This window comes from Pongo pygmaeus, chromosome 5 (genome assembly GCF_028885625.2).
Source record: "Pongo pygmaeus isolate AG05252 chromosome 5, NHGRI_mPonPyg2-v2.0_pri, whole genome shotgun sequence".
Classification (NCBI taxonomy): Eukaryota; Metazoa; Chordata; class Mammalia; order Primates; family Hominidae; genus Pongo; species Pongo pygmaeus.
Window position 1 is genome coordinate 10,134,850 of NC_072378.2, and position 18,751 is coordinate 10,153,600.

The following is an 18,751-nucleotide window of genomic DNA, read 5'->3' on the forward strand; positions in this document are numbered from 1 at the left end:
TCTATAGAGCATATCCTATTCGTTCTGTTTCTCTGCAGAATCATGATAAATACAACTTTTCTTTGCCTTTTTTCCTCTGCTAATGTTCTGATCACTAACAAAACACAACTCTTGTCATGGGCATTTGTTTAATAGCAGGCATTTGTGGTTTGCTGCCCACTATCCACACCTGTTCCTTCTGGTTACAGAGCCGAGTTTTCAGTTGAGAAGTTTGGATTGTTGTCCCAGTTCCAACCAATAGACCATGATAGCCTTACTTTAGTCCAGATCAGCCATCTGCCTGGCAAGATGATTTCAAGGATAACGTAAACCCAGACAAAGAAAAGTTACCACTCTTCTTTTGGACTTGGTAGTGGGAGGACAAGAGGCAGAGGAGTGTAGGTTGCTTCAGCCTTCTTGGCCCATGAAAGGAGTCACTGGGTGAAGGCAGCTGGCACCTACAGAAGGTGCAGACAAGACAGAAATCTCGTGGATATTGTTAGAGGTTTAAAGCAGGCTCTACCCCAAATCAGAGCTTCCGTAGGCTTCCAGTTATGTGAGCCAACACACTGTTTCTGCCAAGTTTAGTTTGACTTGGGTTTTCTATGACTTTCATCATGCAGAATCCTAACTGATATACCCCCAGTATGATTGCTTCAGTGGCATCTCCTAAACCTGGTACCTCAGTGAATAAACTTGAGCTGGAGCTGCGAGCCATCCAGCCACTACCAACACCCACACATGGAAAAAACCATGAGATGAGGAAGAGAGAATCCCATCCTAATGACATTGTTTGAGCTGCTAAATCCATCTTAGTGCTGCCCTGCACTCTCCAATTACGTGTATGCATATGCTGATTTGGGTTTTTTTTCTGTCACCTGTAACCAAAAGATTTCTAACCAAGATATTGGCAATGCCAGAGACTCTCACATGGTAGTGAATGACTTGCACAACTATTAAAGCCTCAAGAACTACGTAAAAATACCCCTGGACCATTGTGCTAAAATCTTAATATTTGACTTTAGCATGGGTGATTTACCTAAGGAAATGTTGAGAAAAACAATTTTTGCTCAGCATGGCTTAATTCCAAACCTACTGCCCTTACTTCCATATTTTCCTTGGTTGTTATCACACTACATCATGGGCCTGGAACCTGATAATCTTGCAGACTGTAATATATACATTGATCTACCTTTCCCCTTTTCCAATTTTCTAGCAAGTCCCCTAAGAGTTTCTTTTTCAAATGACTGGGATTTTCTGAGTGAAATTTGTTCCCTCGGCCTCACTGTAAGCAGGGATGCATTTAGAAATTCTGATGCATGGAAGGTATTTTTGAAACTTGTAATCTACCAAGAGAAAATGTTCCACCGTATTTCAGCTAAGCTACTCCCACAGGGCCAGGATCAACTAAATGCAGAGAATTGCCACTTTACATTTCCAACTTAAACTATTCTGCCTGGTCCTCAGCTTTAAGCATGTTTCCCAAAAATAAAGAAGAAAGAAGCTCCTTAGGAGCACCTCCCAGTTCTCCCCTGGTGTGGACAGCCTCCTGGCTTCAGCACAAACCGGGCCTGTAGAAATGGAAGTGAAGTTAGCCTGAGTAATAGAACATTGGGCCACGGAGATAAATCAAGACTGAACTGGATGTTGAGTCTGAATTATTTGACTTGGCATCGCACTCAGCAGATGATTGTCAGTTTCCCATTTCCTTTTGTGCTGTGCTTTCTCAGACCCCACACCAAAAGGAAGCTGATACTCTCTCTCCATCGCTGACACACCACCCTCCTGCCAACTGTGGGAGGATCCTGGCTTTGTACGGCCTGAAGTTTATACCATTCGGGTCGCTCTTTCAGAATACAGAATTTAAAATAAAAAATTGGAAGTGTCCCATATGAGAGAGAAGCCCTTATGCTTAAGTTTCATTAGCTTCATGGGAAATCCAGCACTGCCCCCAATCCAAGAAGGGGTGGGAGCCTAAGGCATAGAGCCCCTTGCACCTGTAGCTACTTCACAAATGCCTTTGACTGCCAGGGAATGGAGTTTTATCTTCATTGCTCTACCTTTCTCTCTGCTCTATTTTGGCTTTTGCATAGAAGAAAGGGAGATTACTCTGCTGCTCTTGGAAACCAACCATTAGGAAATTCTCAAAACCTGCAGCAACACTCAAGAGAATTCTAGAATTTTCCATGTCAAAGAAACATTAACAACTAGGTTATCAAAACTTCTTGCTTTCTAGATAAGGAAACAAAGCTAAAAATGTGCCAAAGGCTGTGCTTTAGCAGAATGTCTAGTCCAGAGAACTAGAATTTAGGTCTTTGCCTGAAAAGAAGCATGCAGGAGCCACAGCCACCCACACAGCCCCTGATTTGTGCTCTCTCTCAAAGCTCACCCTGTCTTTCAATGATTGCAATGAAATGGTAACTCTTACTTACATATTTTGAGGAAGTGATCACCACAAATCTGCCCTTTGAGAGAGAAATAAGAGTATTTTAAAGTGTCGTAACCAGTTTGAATATCAGCCTAGCCATTTGTTAGCTATGTAAGGTTGGGATCAGTTACTCAATCATGCTGATACTTTTGTGTCTTCATTTGTGAAATAAAAATGGGGCACCTTCTTGGCAAGGCGGCAATGTGGATGTCAACTATTTCCTGCAGTGGCTGTCATTCCAAATGCAGACCATGCAAATGTATCTGCCTCGGGCCCCTCCCAAAGACACCTGAATAAAAGTATAGAGGTACAGAAAGGAATCTGTCATAAAAGTGAAGAGAATAGGACAGTCACCAATACAGAGAGTTCAACCAATTTCAACAAATTTCTGGAACATGGAACATGGATAGGGATGGGTAGACAGAAGAAAGAGGTTTAGGAAGCCACTACATTTAAGGGAGGAGAAAAGGATTAGGATAGAGTCTGCCCAGCAGAACCTCAAGCCCTAAAGAGGACTCTAGGTCCAGAGGCAGCAGATTTTACCCAGGTGGGAGTGAGAGGTGGGGGATTAATGGGATATCTCTAAATTGTGCACGTGCACCAGCCCAAATCCTCATCCTCATCCTTCTCTTCCCTCCCTTGTTTTCAGAGAGCAAGTTTTCTTTGGAATAAAATATCAACACTTCTGCAAAGCCAGTGAACAAATTATCTGAGGAAAGCTAATGCTTTACTAGGGGGATTGACTGTGACATCCCTGATATGGTTTGGCTGTGTCCCCACCCAAATCTCATTTTGAATTGTAGCTCCCATAATCCCCACATGTCATGGGAGGGACCTGGTGGGAGGTAACTGACTCATGGGGGCAGGTTTTTCCTGTGCTGTTTGCGTGATATTGAATAAGTCTCACGAGATCTGATGGTTTTATAAAGGGCAGTTCTGTACACGCTCTCTTGCCTGCCACCATGTAAGATGGGCCTTTGTTCCTTCTTCACCATCCAAAATGATTGTGAGGCCTCCTCAGCCAATGTGGAATTGTGAGTCCATTAAACGTCTTTTTCTTTATAGATTACCCAGTCTCGGGTATTTCTTCATAGTTGTATGAGAACAGACTAATACAATACCTGAATAAGACCTTCCCATAAAAGAAGTATGCCAGCTTCCCAGTGAGAAGCCATTGCACATCCACACGATGGATGAAACCCAAACCCACCACCCAAAGCTTTTTTCTTACATGAAGACATACAACCAAGGACCACCAGGTCTAGAAAAAGAACACAGCAACAACAACAACAAAAGATCAAGATAACTAAGCAAAATAACTAACCCAGAGGAAACAGAAAATTCCAAATGCAGAAGAGACATATTTAAAGAATCCATTTCTTATAAAGAGAGATCAAAGATACTATTACATCTAGAAAATGATGATAAGAAGCTATGAAAAAGGAACAATCAGAGAACAGGAATAAATTTTGAGGAATTAAAAGTGTAATTGCTTAGATTAAAAAGAAAAGTCAAGTTTCTAAAATAAAGTTGAGGAGCTCTCCCAGAATATACACGATAAGATAAATAAGATAAGAGACTTGAAAAGTAATTCAGGAGATCTAACATTTAACTAACAGGAGTCTGAAAAAACTACCAGCGGAAAAAACAGAAACCAGTAATATTTTAATAGATCACCTCAGGAAAGAAGGAATAAAGAAACAGAGCAGGCTGGGCGCAGTGGCTCACGCCTGTAATCCCAACACTTTGGAAGGCCGAGGCAGGCAGATCACTTGAGGCTAAGAGTTTGAGACCAGCCTGGGCAACATAGTGAGACTCTGTCTCTACAAAAAATTTAAAAATTAGCTGGGCGTGGTCAGGCACATCTGTGGTCCCAGATACTTGAGAGGCTAAAGCAGGAGGATCACTTGAGCCCAGGAGTTAAAGGCTGCACCGCCACTGCACTCCAGCCTGGGTGACAGAGCAAGACCCTGTCTCAAAAAAAAAGGAAGGAAGCAAAGGAGCAGAAGGCTGCTGAATTGAGATCTTAGGAATCTCAAGCTCTTAGATACCATTTACACTGTTACCATTGATACCACAATATTGTTACCATATACACGTATTACGGTTGACCCTTGAACAATGGGAAGGCAAGGGGGACAAATCCCCCGACAAAGTTGAAAACCCACACATAACACCCACAAAACCTAACAACTAATAGTCTACAGTTGACTAAAAGCCTTACCAATAACATAAACAGGTGATTAACACATATTTTATATATTATATGTATTATATGCTGTATTCTTACAGTAAAGTAAACTCAAGGAAAAAAGGATAAGAAAATCATAAGAGAAAATGTATTTACTATTCATGAAGTGGAAGTGGAAGTGGATCACCATAAAGATCTCCATCCTCGTTATCTTCACGTTGAGTAGGCTGAGGAGGAGGAGGCAGAGGAGGGGTTGGTCTTGCTGTCTCAGGAGTAGCAGAAGCAGAAGAAAACCCATGCATCAGTGGACCCTCACAGTTCACACTAGTGTTGTTCAATGGTTAACTGTACTTTGATACTGGTAAACAGCATATTCCCAATAACTGAAATGTATCATGTGTACGTTTCCACTCTGGAAGGTGTCAGGACCAAGTGTATCTCTTGGAGAATTTAGAATTTTCATCTTTGTCAGCCTTCCAAGCCGCCCCCCCAAATAAATACACATCCAAGTCAAGTCAACATGATTTCTACGTGAAAGCTACTTCAAGACAAGTCCTCAAATTCTTACTCTCTTTTCTAATTAAATTGCCATCCCACCCTCTTTCAACATAGAGACCCTAGAGTCATCTGTGCTCTGACCTTCCCAGCTGGCCTCATCTCTCTTCATCCAGTTGTTTAAGGGACACGTACTAACCTGACTCACTCCCCACTGAAACTCCACCATCTAAACAGTTTATCCAACCTCTGTTCAATTTCCTTCCATTCATGTAAAGCCAGGGGACTAATCTTTCTTAATAAGGAGGCAGGTTCCCTCTACCAAGGGCTAAATTATAACAAGAGTTACCTCTGCTAAGGGGTCATTTTATGCTAGACACTTTCTAAATGTTTCCTCTAATCACCCACCATTCTGCAAATAGATATTATAATATTACCCTCAATTTTAAATGGATAAATCTGAGGTTTCAGGGGGTTAAATAATTTGCCCAAGAACAAAAAGCAAGTGGAGGAGCAAGAATTTTTGCCCACGGTTATCTGACTTCAAAGCCCACACTTTTACATTTCACCACAGCCCTGCCCTAATTATTTATATTTGCATTACATTTTATAAGCACATTTATATATTAACCCAGTTTTATTAATTGAACAACCCTATGATATAAGTTACCAGCCCCATTTTACAGGTGAGAATATTGAGGTCCAAATAAGTTAATGATTTGCTGTTGATCACATGATGCATTCGGTGCCCACTGATTCTTAAAACTACAAGCACCTGTTTTTATGCCACTTTTCAGCTCAATTTTCATCATTTGACATTGTACCCTTATGGTGCATCAAGTGTCACTACAACTGTGACTTTTAGTTTCTGCTGCCAATTGTTTCATGGCCAAACCCTTCATTCTATCACTCTGCACGATCTTCAGTCTGGCCACAATGCACACCCTTCATCCTTGCCAGGCAGGTCTCCTGGCTGTGCACCCACACTTGCTAAGCTCGTCCCCATCTTTAAACCTATGCCTAGGCTCACTCCTTCCTGGGACACTCTGTGTCTTTTATCTGCCCAAATTGTCCCCATTATTCAATGCCCATCTCAGATTCCAGGTGAACGTCTATCTCACCTATCCCTGATAGCCCATAGTATAGGTTTTCACTGCCTTGTATGTTGGGCATTTATAGTTTTCAATCGGACCCCCCTCTTATGTCTATTTATCCCCCGTGAAGGCTTTGTGCTTCAAACCTGCAGGAGCTCTGTGAAGTCAAGGATGAAAACACATATTTCTTTGTATGTCCCCCATGCCCAGTACTTTGGGCCTACAAGGTGCATAGCTCCTAGAAAATGCTCAGCAAACCCTTGAGGAACTAAATTTACAGCTTTTTTGTGTTGTTTGTCCCCAAGTCAAGCATCTATCTTCCCCTGTTACTCAACTTCTCTTGAAAGCTTGCCAGGTCCTCGTGACTTTCCTTTGAGTCATTCGCTTCTCTCCCCCACATTTTCCAGGCTTATTTTTTCCACTGACCTGGTGTTCTGATGTGCCCCGTGCATATTCTTCATTTGTCTTTACTTTCTGCTCTTTCACAAAGCAAAATGTGAAATGATCCATGCTTTCATTGGCAAAGTTCAATCTTGGGTTTTCTTCCCCCTCCTAACTGAACCATTCATGTGGAGGAAGCTTTTGATCCAGGATTCAGATACCCAGTCACATTTTACATAACCAGAAACCATGCTAGGTGGTTATGTAAACTCTGTTTTTGACTTGAATAGCCGGACAACAGTCTTTACAATTTAGGTTAAAGCATGTTGTCAGCTTCCATTCATTTCTTATGGTCTGAGTGTCAACATTATCCCACAATAGTGCTGTCAAAGAGATTCATGAGTGTGTCAGGGGGAATATTTGAAGACAAAAAATATATATTTTTAGACCATTTTTGTGTAATGTGTTGTCATTATCATATAAAATGCCTAAGAAGAGATCAAGTTTGCTCGTACAGTTTAGTGAACAATAGCTAGAAAAGAGGTAATAGCCAGGTGCGTTGGCTCACGCCTGTGATCCCAGCACTTTGGGAGGCCAAGGCAGGCGGATCATGAGGTCAGGAGATTGAGACCATCCTGGCTAACATGGTGAAACCCCGTCTCTACTAAAAAATACAAAAAATTAGCCGGGCGTGGTGGTGGGCACCTGCAGTCCCAGCTACTTGGGAGGCTGAGGCAGGAAAATGGCATGAACCTGGGAGGCAGAGCTTGCAGTGAGTCGAGATCGTGCCACTGCACTCCAGCCTGGGCGACAGAGCAAGACTCCATCTCAAAAAAAACAAAGGTAACATAGATGAGGTAGCCCACTACAAAGCAAGGCAGAGGGTCAACGTTCAAGGAAATTGCCTTCATTTATAATAAAATGTCCAGGCAAGTGGCCGTTTCTTTAGATACTGATGAACTAAGTGACTTTTTATTGTTATAAATAACCTTTTATTTTGGCAGGGACTGCTTTCTAACATACATTCACTATCACTTAGCTTTGAGAATTCAGGATATTTCTGGAAGGACATGACAATGAGAGGAAGAAGCATGGAGAAACTGAGGAATCAAAACACAAACTGACCTGTCATGCAATCTCGGGGCAGGGGGCGGGGAGCCACTTCAAGTTTTGAACCAAAACTTTAGTTCCTGGCTTCTTCAAGTTGCTTTGTCCTGAGGTCTTTGCCCTTTAAAGTTACACCTTTGGCGTCTCCAAAGTACTTGATGTACATGGAGACTTACTTAAGCTCTTGTCAACATCGGCTCATCCATTTTCTTCCTAGGATCATGTAAACATCACATGCCACAGTTTTGTGCTGTGGGACTTGACCATTTGATCAAACCACTGTAAAGGAGGTATGCCATGTGGTTTCTAGCCTAATCTGACAAGGTAGAGGTCAATGTGGCCTCAGTCATAGCTTGCCTACCCTGGGGACAACATTTACCTAGTGATTAGTGAGAGAAACCTATGTTTTTGTACTTGGAAGGGGATGAGGGTGTAAGCTACCACCTTGAAGATTCTGCCTGATGACGCAGAATTTTTAGAAATCTTTCAGACTGATTAATGAACCAAGCTCACTCATGCTTCCTGGTCAGTCACCTTAGTGAGCAAAAGTTCTCTTCCAAAATTAAAAAATGTCATTCCCGATGGCGATCACCGAAAAGCTTTTAAGGGCTAATATAATAATATAGAATTATGTCAAAAATCTTCTCATCTGAAGTTTTTAAATTTTAAAATCAATCCCAACATTTGCCAGGCAAAAGTGGGATAGATTTGACAATAATATATTTAAATTACTTTTTATCAAACCAAAAAATTAATAATTCCACAAATGAGAAAAATCTTCACAGCTGCTGTGTCAGAAAGTTGCTTAATATTTCTACCATATGAGGAGTTTATACATGTCAATAAGAAAAATGCTAAGATACCAATAATTAAGTAAGTTAAGGATAGGAATGATTTTACAAAAAAGAAAGTTTAGCAATAGTAAGCATAACAATTATTAATCTCAAAAATTATCAAAAAATTTTAAATTAAAAATATTAGCCATTTTCCCTCATCACATACCTATTTTTTAAATAATAACTTAGTAAGTTTTCTAAAACAGGTGACGTCACATATTTTTGGCGTGAAAATGTCTTATAGCTGCTTTGGAAAGAACTTCAGCAAAAATTATCAAGGATCTAGGAATTTTATTTCTGAGAATTTATCCCAAGGAAAAAACTTAAAATTGGGAAGGGGGAGTTCTATGCTTACATGTTTACTAAAGTGTTCTTTGAGGAAGAGAAAGATTGCATAATTTAAATTTTTTTGTGTGATTACTAAAAAATTAAGAATAGTTAACACTTTTGAGCACTTAGACCGTCCCTGAAACTGTCCTAAAGGTTTATGTGATTGAATCGTTTACTGCCATAAAAACCCTATTGTGTGGATGTACTATTGTTATCCAGTCTTACAGATGAGGAAACCAAGGCACAGAAAGGCTTAATAACTTGCCCCAGGTTAAATAGTAAGTGATAGGGCCAGAACTGGCATCAGGAGCTAATTCTCAATTACTCACTTATATTCCCTCTCTCATTGTATAATATTTTCATTGTAGAGAACTTACAAAAGACAGGTAAACATAACAACAAAATTTAAATTCATTCGTAATAACCAGAGATAACTAGTAGTTAGTTCCTTTCAGTTATTTTGATAAGCATTTGTAAAATCCTATTACACAATTCCATCTCATGCTGCATTTTTTCAACAAAATATTTCAAGAATTTTCCGTTCTCTTCTACAATTACTTGTGTTCCACCTGATATACATGTAATAGAGGTATATGGCCAGTTGATTTGCCTCTACCTCTAATTACTATATTCAATGCATTAAACAGCTTTATACATAAATCTTTGTCTGAACTTTTGATTTCTGAAAACAGAACTTTGCTTTTGAGGACAAATGCCTTTCTTAAAAACTATACAACTTTTAAGGATACTTGACATATTTTTTGACAATACTTTGCTTTTATTCTTTTTTATCTTTTGTTTTTGTTTTTGTTTTTGTTTTATTTATTTCAATAGGTTTTTGGGGAACAGGCAGTGTTTGGTTACATGAATAAGTTCTTCAGTGGTGATTTCTGAGATTTTGGTGCACCATTACCCAAGCTGTGTACACTGTACCCAATGTGTAGTCTTTCATCCCTCACCGCCCTCCCACCCTTCCCCCGGAGTCCCCGAAGTCTACTTTATCAGTCTTATGCCTTTGCATCCTCATAGCTCAGCTCCCACATACGATGTTTGATTTTCCATTCCTGAGTTACTTCACTTAGAATAATGGTCACTAATTCCATCCAGGTTGCTGCAAATGTCATTTTTTTGTTCCTTTTTATGGCTGAGTAGTATTCCAGGGTATATGTATACCACATTTTCTTTATCCACTCATTGACTGATGGGCATTTGGACTGGTTCCATATTTTTGCAGTTGTGAATTGTGCTGCTATAAACGTGTCTGCAAGAGCATACTTGACATATTTTCTATTTCTCTTTTTTTTTTTTTTTTTTTTTTTTACAGTCCAGAGGTCTTTTATTTTTTTAACACCTATGATGCCATGAATTCGTAGAGAAGAGGTTCCAGCAGCTCAGGCTCCTTCCCACTGGCTCTCATAAAGTGTGCTTCTCTGGGTGGAGCAGGCTGGCGCTTCAGTTGAACCCAGGCACCTTTCTCTTTGGCTTCTTTCTTTTTCTGATCATTTTCCTTCACGTGTTTCAGGAAGCTAGCTTGGCTCTTAGAGTGTTTAATGTGCTCAATACACACATTAATTCTCTTGGCAAGAATCTTGCCCTTAACTTGTTTGTTTACAACAATGCCAACGGCATGCTGGGGAACACTGCAGATTCTTCCAGTTTAGCCATGGTAACACTTGGGGGCATTCTTTTTTGAACAGTACCCATTCCCTTGATGCCTACAATGTCACCTTTCTTATAGATTCGCATATATGTGGCCAAAGGAACAACTCCATGTTTTCTAAAAAGCCTAGAGAACATACATTGGGTGCCTCTTCTCTGTCCCTTTGTGTTCGTCATCTTGGCAAATTACTGGAAGATGGCGGTTCCCGCCGAAAGGTGATACATTTTCAAAGTGTTGTTCAGAAAATATTTTATCAATTTATGTTCTTGTTAAGGGTATCTGACAACCTCTACCCTACCAGTGTCATTATTGAAAACATTAGCTAATTTAATAGTTTAAAAAAAGTCTCTTGTTGCCATCTTATTTGTCACTTTTTGTTCATTAATAGATATAAACATGTATCATATATCTAGTGGCCACTCAATATTTATTTTTTGTATAATTGCTCATTCATGTCCTTTTCTCAAAATTGGTGTTTCACGTATTGATTATGTAAGCTCTCTGTATATTAAGGCTATTATTCTATTTACACTTTTTATTACCTATATTTTTAAATGTTTTGTTTACTGTATTATTTATAAACATAAAAATTTGGAAACATGCTAACTCCAAAAGGGAAACAGTAAGTGTGTTACATTCATTTCATGGGATATTATTTATTGAAGAAAATGTTTCTGAAAAGTTATCAATAATATGGGGGAATGTTTATTTCATGGTATTACAAGAAAATATAGGAAAAAGTTGGATGTTCAGTATGATAAAAACAAACAATATTCATATTAAAAGACTGGAAGAAAAACTGTTCACAGCGATGATTTTTAGTATTGGGTCTTTCATTGATTTTTTTTTCTTTCTTTTCTTTCTTTCTTTTTTTTTTTTTTTTTTTTTTTTTTTGTAGAACAGTAGTATTTTCCACCAGGAAAGAAGAAATAAACTTGAAGAAGAGAGAGAAAAGGGAGAAAAAGGCATTGTAAAATAACCAAAAAAAAAAGGGGAGGGGGCTAGTACAAAGCTGATCTTCTATACAGCGTTTCACTTTGCTGAACTGTATGAGAGATTCCCTAATAAACTTCTTCTCACACTTGAATATCTTGCTCCAAAAAGTAGGAGAGGCACCAGACAATCTGCCTTCCCTCAGCTTTCCTGCTTCTCACCAGGGGTGGCCTGGACTAGGTATTTTCACAAACCAGAGGGGCCCATGGAACCCTAGAACACAAGACAGATGGGCTTGAGTTCTAGGACCTGAGTACTCTCCATTAATTCCTCACTGAGGGCAGCTAGTCTTGCTGCTGAAGGGCAGCCGGGGGCCCTACCCCACAGGCCTGGAGGGGTGGGACAGCAGCTGGTACACACAGACCCCATTCTGCCAGCTGTTAGCCACGCAGCTGCAAAAAGGAGAGAAAGATCCAGGCAGCTAGTTAGCTGACTGCACAAGGAGGGCCACTTACATCCTTACACCCTTTCACTGGATATGTTAGTTTTCCGACTGTCCTTTCCCCAGATGAGGTTTTACCTTCTCAAGGTATGAGTGTCCTTGGGATAGGAGAACCACTGACCTTACGGCATGACCAGAAGCATCCTTCTGTGAATTGATTGCTGAACTCAAAGCATTTCTCCAAAAATCATGATGTTCCTCAAAAGGAAGAAAGAGAGTTAAGAAAAAGAATTTTAATCTGCACATGACTGGGCATGGCACTGGTTCTTAACCCTGGCTGCACAGTGGAATCACATGAGAAACTTTACAAATGACTAATGCATCAGGGATTTAAAAAAGCACCACAGGTGATTCTAATGTGCAGGCGGTTGGGACTCTGTAGGCAAAAGCGATGAGTTAAAGTGATTGAGGAGAAGATCGTTAAATCCAAATGAAGCATTTGAGAAACAGACTCAGTACCTCTGGTGGAGCTGGAATATTTGTAATCGCGTAATTCAGTTCAAGGTTTTAGCACTTTTTCCATCACTTCGTGTCTTCATCTTACATCATCTTCATCTTGCATCTCTATGAATAACCCTCTTCCCCATTGTCAAAGTCAGCAAAAGAGGGTTACAGTATCTTGCCCAATGTTCCCTCACTAATACAGGATGAGGCACAGAGAGATTGAATAATATAATGGAAGCCTAAGGCCACAAGCCACAGCCCTAACATCCTTGCTATTAATAGAATACTGTTTACTTTGGAGTGGAAGAGCTTTTTAATGGAATTGGTATATGTGCAGAATAGTGTTAGATCAGTGGAAGATTGAGAAAATATTAGGGGGAAATTTGTTGCTACTCTCATTATTAATTTGTAACGGGTCTGTAGTATGGCAACAGATGAAAACATCTTTGACTACCTGTTAAGCCAATAGAAATAACAAGAGAAATTCAGTGTGCTAAAGAGCATTTTAAAGACAATTACTAGACATGGATTTACTAGTGAAAATTCTATCAGAAACAAACCCAAACAAAAACTCTATCATTAACAAAGCATATGGCCTGATGTGAAAAGCGTTATGACACCAAAAAGAAAGTTCTAATGCTGTAAATATATTAGAAGTTTATCAGCTAATGAATAGAATACAATTGATTCAGTGACTTCAAGTTTAACTAGTAGTTTATTTTATTTACAATTTTATAAAGTGAAAAGGGAAAACAATCAATAAACCTACATGAGAAGAAACAAGAATGGAAAACTTGGTGGTTTAGATGCCTATTTACATGGGAAAATGTTTCAGATCCCCTGGGATGATAAAATGTCTGTTGAAAGAAACATAAAAGGAAGATGATAGGAAATTTAATAAACCCAAATTACAGAATGTGTTTCTTTCCATACTACAATTTGGCTGTGGTTACATATGATAAATAAAGAGAGATAAAGAAATACAATGGGAAAAGAAGAACAAGTACAGTCTTCTTGATGACATGTATCTTGTAAACAGGCAGTAACATTTATTTTTAAATGGTTGTCCTCTTTTGCATGCATTCGTATTTTAACATAAAAACCAGACATGTAAAGCTAAGAAAATAAGCAGCTATAATTAGAGTGGGAACTGGAATTGGGAGTGGGTGACCAGGGAAAGACGATGGAGTGGGCTTGTTCTCTTTTCTGTTCGCAAACCTGTAGTTAAGCGACAGGTTAAGAAAAGAAAACTCTTGTTCTGCAGCCGGAGACAAGTTCAGCAGGTTTCTGGACTAAAGAGTGAACTCACGGAAATGCCAATCCATCCACAGTCGACTATTAGTAAAGTAGAGTAGATGACAGATCTGGAAGAACCCACTGAAAGCCTGGTTGAAATCTTTAATTGCAAAAGAACATCAACAGAAAAATACAGCTGGAGGGAAATGAGCCTTGGTTTTCCTCTCAAACAGGCCCAGGAACAGACCTCAGAAATAATCCCGATCTAAATCTGCAGACTGGCCGGTGGAGTCTTCCTCCCTGGCCACGTTTGCCCGAAAATGGAGCCTTCCCACAGCTGTTTGGAGCAGCTTGTGGCACACTGTTGTGTCTGTTCATTCAATATAATTAAGAACTGCTTGCTCTAGGGGAAATGAAGGATTTGATTAAGGGGGAGTGTTTCTTCTCCCTTTCTTCTTTCTTGCTTTTGTTCAGCCTTATCCAAATTTTTTTACTGTTTTTTAAGTCATGTCACGTTCTGGGGCAATTTCCACTTTTTGTTATGGACAACCAAGTGCTAAAGGCACATAGTAATGGGGCGTGTGTGTGTGTGTGTGTGTGCATGTGTGTGCTTTAAGATGGAATAAGGGAGGCTTGGAAAGAGGAACGCATCCCAAACTGGTTTTTAGACCCCAAAAAGCAAAAAATTCATAAAACCAAAACTGACTGGAGCAGATTATGAAGAACTCTGAGCAAATGCCAAGCAGCGTGTTCCCCAGGCTTGGAATGGCATTTGCACTCGGCAGCAATAATTTCTTTGTTAACAAGTAAATCCTCCCAGTTCTTTCTGTGGCTTCTGAAGTGTCACTATTATATACCACTATGGAACGACCATAGAGGGTGGGCTGGGGAGGGAGGGGACCTGACGCCAGTTATCAATCTTTCACAAACCACAAGTTCTAAAAGAGCACAGGATTTATGAGCAAACAACTCCAGAGAGCCCCAGCCAGGGACTGAAAAAATCATGGGGTTGGGATGACTGTGAACATGTCAGAACCAAAGAGGGAGGAGAGAAACATGGCACAACAAAATGGGCCCTCCTTGCAGATGGATGATTCTAATTGCCATCAGACCTGATTTCAAGAGCATTTTACAGCTCTTCTTTCCCCCTTTGAAAAAGTTAAATAAGTAGAACATGTCAAGAAATGTGATCAATATCCAGAAAACCTTATAGTTAGCTAATATCCCAATGAGGACGTTTGTATTGATTCAGTTCTTGATGAGGTCCAGTTGTATATCTGAGGGATCTGCTCTATGAAATGTGTAGGGCCTTGAACACAGCAGGTGTTCAGTAAATGGGAGTGCATTGGATTAGTGGCATTCTAGATAACTGAGGTTAAACAAAAACTGTCCCTTTTTTTTCTCCTCTATTGTCCCATCAACTATCAAATGCCCTTGGTACATCCCCCAGAAATATTTTAAGATCAATTTCTCTTTCCCATTCTCAGAACTGCACCCTTTCCTAAAATTTATCATCCAATGCCTCAAATATCACAATACCTACCAAGCCAGTCTCCTAGCTTCTGGTTTATCAGATTACTCTTCCTAAGCATTCACCAGCTCAAAAGCTTTGAATCACTTCTAATGCCTTTGGGATAAAGTTCAAATCCCTCTGCTGACATTCAGGGCTCATCACAATTCAGTTTCATCATGCCTCTCCAAATTTTCAACAAATCTCAAAAGAAAAATGATGCTTGCATCAAGTCAATGTCCTCTCTGGTCTTGGTTAGCAAACTGTGCATTTCTGCCGCCATAACTTTGCTTTTCCTGTTCACCCAGCTCACCACTCCTAGAATGGTTTTCGCACTCCCTCCTTCTCCTCTTTCCTCTCTCCGTCTTTTCCATGGAACCTCACCCCTCTCTTTGTCCTGAGGGATACTCTCAGAATTCCAATGTTTGGATACTGTCTGTTTCACTATCACCAGCCATTGCAGGCCATTAGTAGGACTTTCTCTCTCTCAAGCATTGTCCTGACTTCTCGATCCACTCTCCATTCATTCTTTCATTCATCCGTGCCTTCATTCAACAATCGTTTATTGACTATTTTGGGCCTATTTTGGGCCAGACACCACACAAGGACCCATGTATAGAAAGATAAATGTGAAAGAGTCTATTGTCAAGGCAATCCCAATCAAAGAGAAGGAAATTACGATGCACTGTGCTTAGTTCAATAAAATATATTTACATTATGCATATGATCTCTCTGGTTGTCAGAATCTTAAATTCCTTAGGCCAGAAACTATACCATGGACTTCTTTTGTGGTCCCTAGTAAGCTTATTGAGCATGTAACTTGGTTTTTGAAACATACTTATGCAACATTAGTGAATGTTGCAATAACAGATTAGAACTCAAAAATTTTCTTGGTATTTCTTCATTTTGCCAGGAAAAATATTCAGGTCTAAAATGTGAGTTATAGAGAATATTTCTGAAGGGATTAAGTCACTAGTGACCCCAAGAAAGAATGAGTTGCCTAACAGATGGGGCAAGAAAAAATACTTTTCCATGTACATATTTTTATACTTTTAAATCTGATACCATAGGAATGAATAACTAATTGAAAAATAATACATTTGTTGATACAGTTTTAAGGAATCAATAGAGATAAAACTATAGATGCCAAATTTTTATTTTTCTCTTGTCCTGTTGAGCAGCGATCCCCAACCTTTTTGGCACCAGGGACTGGTTTCATGGAAGACAATGTTTCCACAAATGGGGTTGTGGGGGAATGGTTTTGGGATGGTTCAAGTGCATTACATTTAGTGTGCACTTCATTTATTGTGCACTTAATTTATACATTTATTGTATACTTTATTTACAGTATAATATATAATGAAATAATTTTATAATTATACAAGTCACCATAATGTAGAATCAGTGGGAGCCCTGAACTTGTTTTCCTACAACTAGTTGGTTCCATCTGGGGGTGACAGGAGACAGTGACAGATCATCAAGCGTTAGATTCTTATAAAGAGCATGCACCCTAGATCCCTCACATGCACAGTTCACAATAGGGTTCATGCTCCTATGAGAATCTAATGCTGCTGATGATCTGACAGGAGGCAGAGCTCAGGTGGTAATGCGAGCAATGGGAAGTGGCTGTAAACACAGATGAAGCTCCACTCACTTGCCTGCCTCCTGCTGTGTGGCCTGGTTCCTAACAGGCCATGGACTGGTACTGGTCTCTGGCCCAGGGGTTGGGGAACCCTACTCTTTAGGATGCTTGACAAAATGACAACTTAGAAAATCTTTACCATAAACACAGATGATAAGAATGATAGGAAGAATACAGGTGAATGGATAATACACAGTGCTGTTCCAAAATAATTCTTGACTCTCTCCCCTTTCTAATGGATTTGCTTCTCTTTCCTCCTGCATTTGCTTCTAACCTAGAATTAAGTTTGAGTTCAAAAACAAACAAACAAAAAAATCAGGCTTGGCATTCAGTAGGCTCTGGTTCTACTGGCCCTGGTGCTTTCTTGCCCACTAAGAAAATAACCAATAGCGGAGTCTGTGGGGTGTCCTGAAACGCCGCGTGCCCTGGCCATGCCTGGAACAGAGCTAAGCATAGTCAGCCTGCACAGTCAGCAGAGCCCTTCTCAATGTCATTTCCCTCCTATATACCCCTCTGGATCTGTTCACCTTCTTACCTGAAGAAGGGGCTGTTTTAGGGTGCTGGCGGTGGTATTAAGAGGGTCAGCTGACAAGCACATGGGTAAATGACATGAGAGGGATCTACCCCACAGCTGGTAATCTTGCTTTGTCAAGAAACAAAAGGATTTTAAAATAGGTGTTCTCTGTGTAACAAATATAGAATGGAAAGTTTTTACAAGGTACCCCTTTTAACAAAGCACCATGCATTTGAATTATATCGAGCTCAGCATCACGCTCCCAGAGTTGTTCATGAAAATTAAGAACTATCCAAACTATTGAACCTCTATTAGCTGTCTGTTTCCCCCCACAACCTCCACTCCTTGTGCAAATCATATTCAACCCATTCGTGATAATGTTCTCACTGGCACGCCTGGAAACTATTAAAAACAGATGTCCAGACCACACTGCAGACATCTGGGATGGAGCAACTCTGGTGGGGTCATAAACATGTCTCTGTGCGTGGAGGATAAGTCCCCTTCAGGTGTCTGTTTAGGGTCTTCTTATAATACCAAATATATAACTTCCAAACAAGAAACTAGAGGCAGCTTGCATTTGCATTTACTTTGGCATCTTTTTCTTATTTTTAAGTTTGCTTTCACGGATTCTGAAATGTAAACTCTTATCTTGAGCTGCTGAGGCCTTCATAAAGATTACAGTGAGACCACACATTTATACATTGAAACTGGAGATTCGACTTGTGTATGTTACCCACCCTGGAAACACCAGATCCTACTTTGTTTCATCTAATAAATGCTCTATTATTAGAGAAAGAAAGAGGGGAAGAAAGGGATAACTATATTTAAACCAAGTTTTATTTGCTTTCACTGTTACTATCAATTGTTCCTCCAGTATTTGCACAGTTTCTGAAAGTATTTAAACCAAAGCAATGCTTGTCCCAACTTTTTTTTTGTAATGAGGAAAATATGTCTGGTCTTATTCATACTATCAGAATACAAGAGTAGGCTTTGGGCGTGAACAAAGGGTAGTGATTGGAGAATCCCAAAGACTGATTTCTCTAAAGAAAAATTTAAAATTGACTTCAGTATTGTATGAAAGGAGAGAAGGTTGGCATTCCCTTTGACAAGGATGGAAGAGGCAGGCCCTTGGGCCTGACAACAAGCATTTAGTTAAGGCATTGCCACCTACTTCGTGGCATCTAACCATTATTTAAATAAAAAATAAAATAAAATAAAGTTAAAAATGGCACCTTTTACTGCTAAATCACTGACTTTTGAGAATTGTTTCTATATTGATGGTTGTTTCTCATACGATAGTGTTGGGGAAGGATTCAAATCCATCCCATTGAAGGAGAAATGGGTTTGACTTAACAAGTGTTAAAATCTCCGGAGCAAGTACATACATGAAAGATGGAATGAACAGCTTTCTATTCTGTATCCCCAGCCTCCACCCCATCTCCATCCTGCCCTTTACTCTCGAAAACCCA

General features: G+C 39.8%; 1 non-coding gene across 1 annotated transcript; it reads left to right on the top strand.

Annotated features, from left to right (window-relative positions):
- Positions 1–18,349: 18,349 nt before the first annotated feature.
- On the top strand, positions 18,350–18,476 carry LOC129039787 (U6atac minor spliceosomal RNA). Its single transcript, XR_008503486.1, has one exon. It is a non-coding gene; the product is annotated as a U6atac minor spliceosomal RNA (small nuclear RNA).
- The last annotated feature ends 275 nt before the right edge of the window (positions 18,477–18,751 follow it).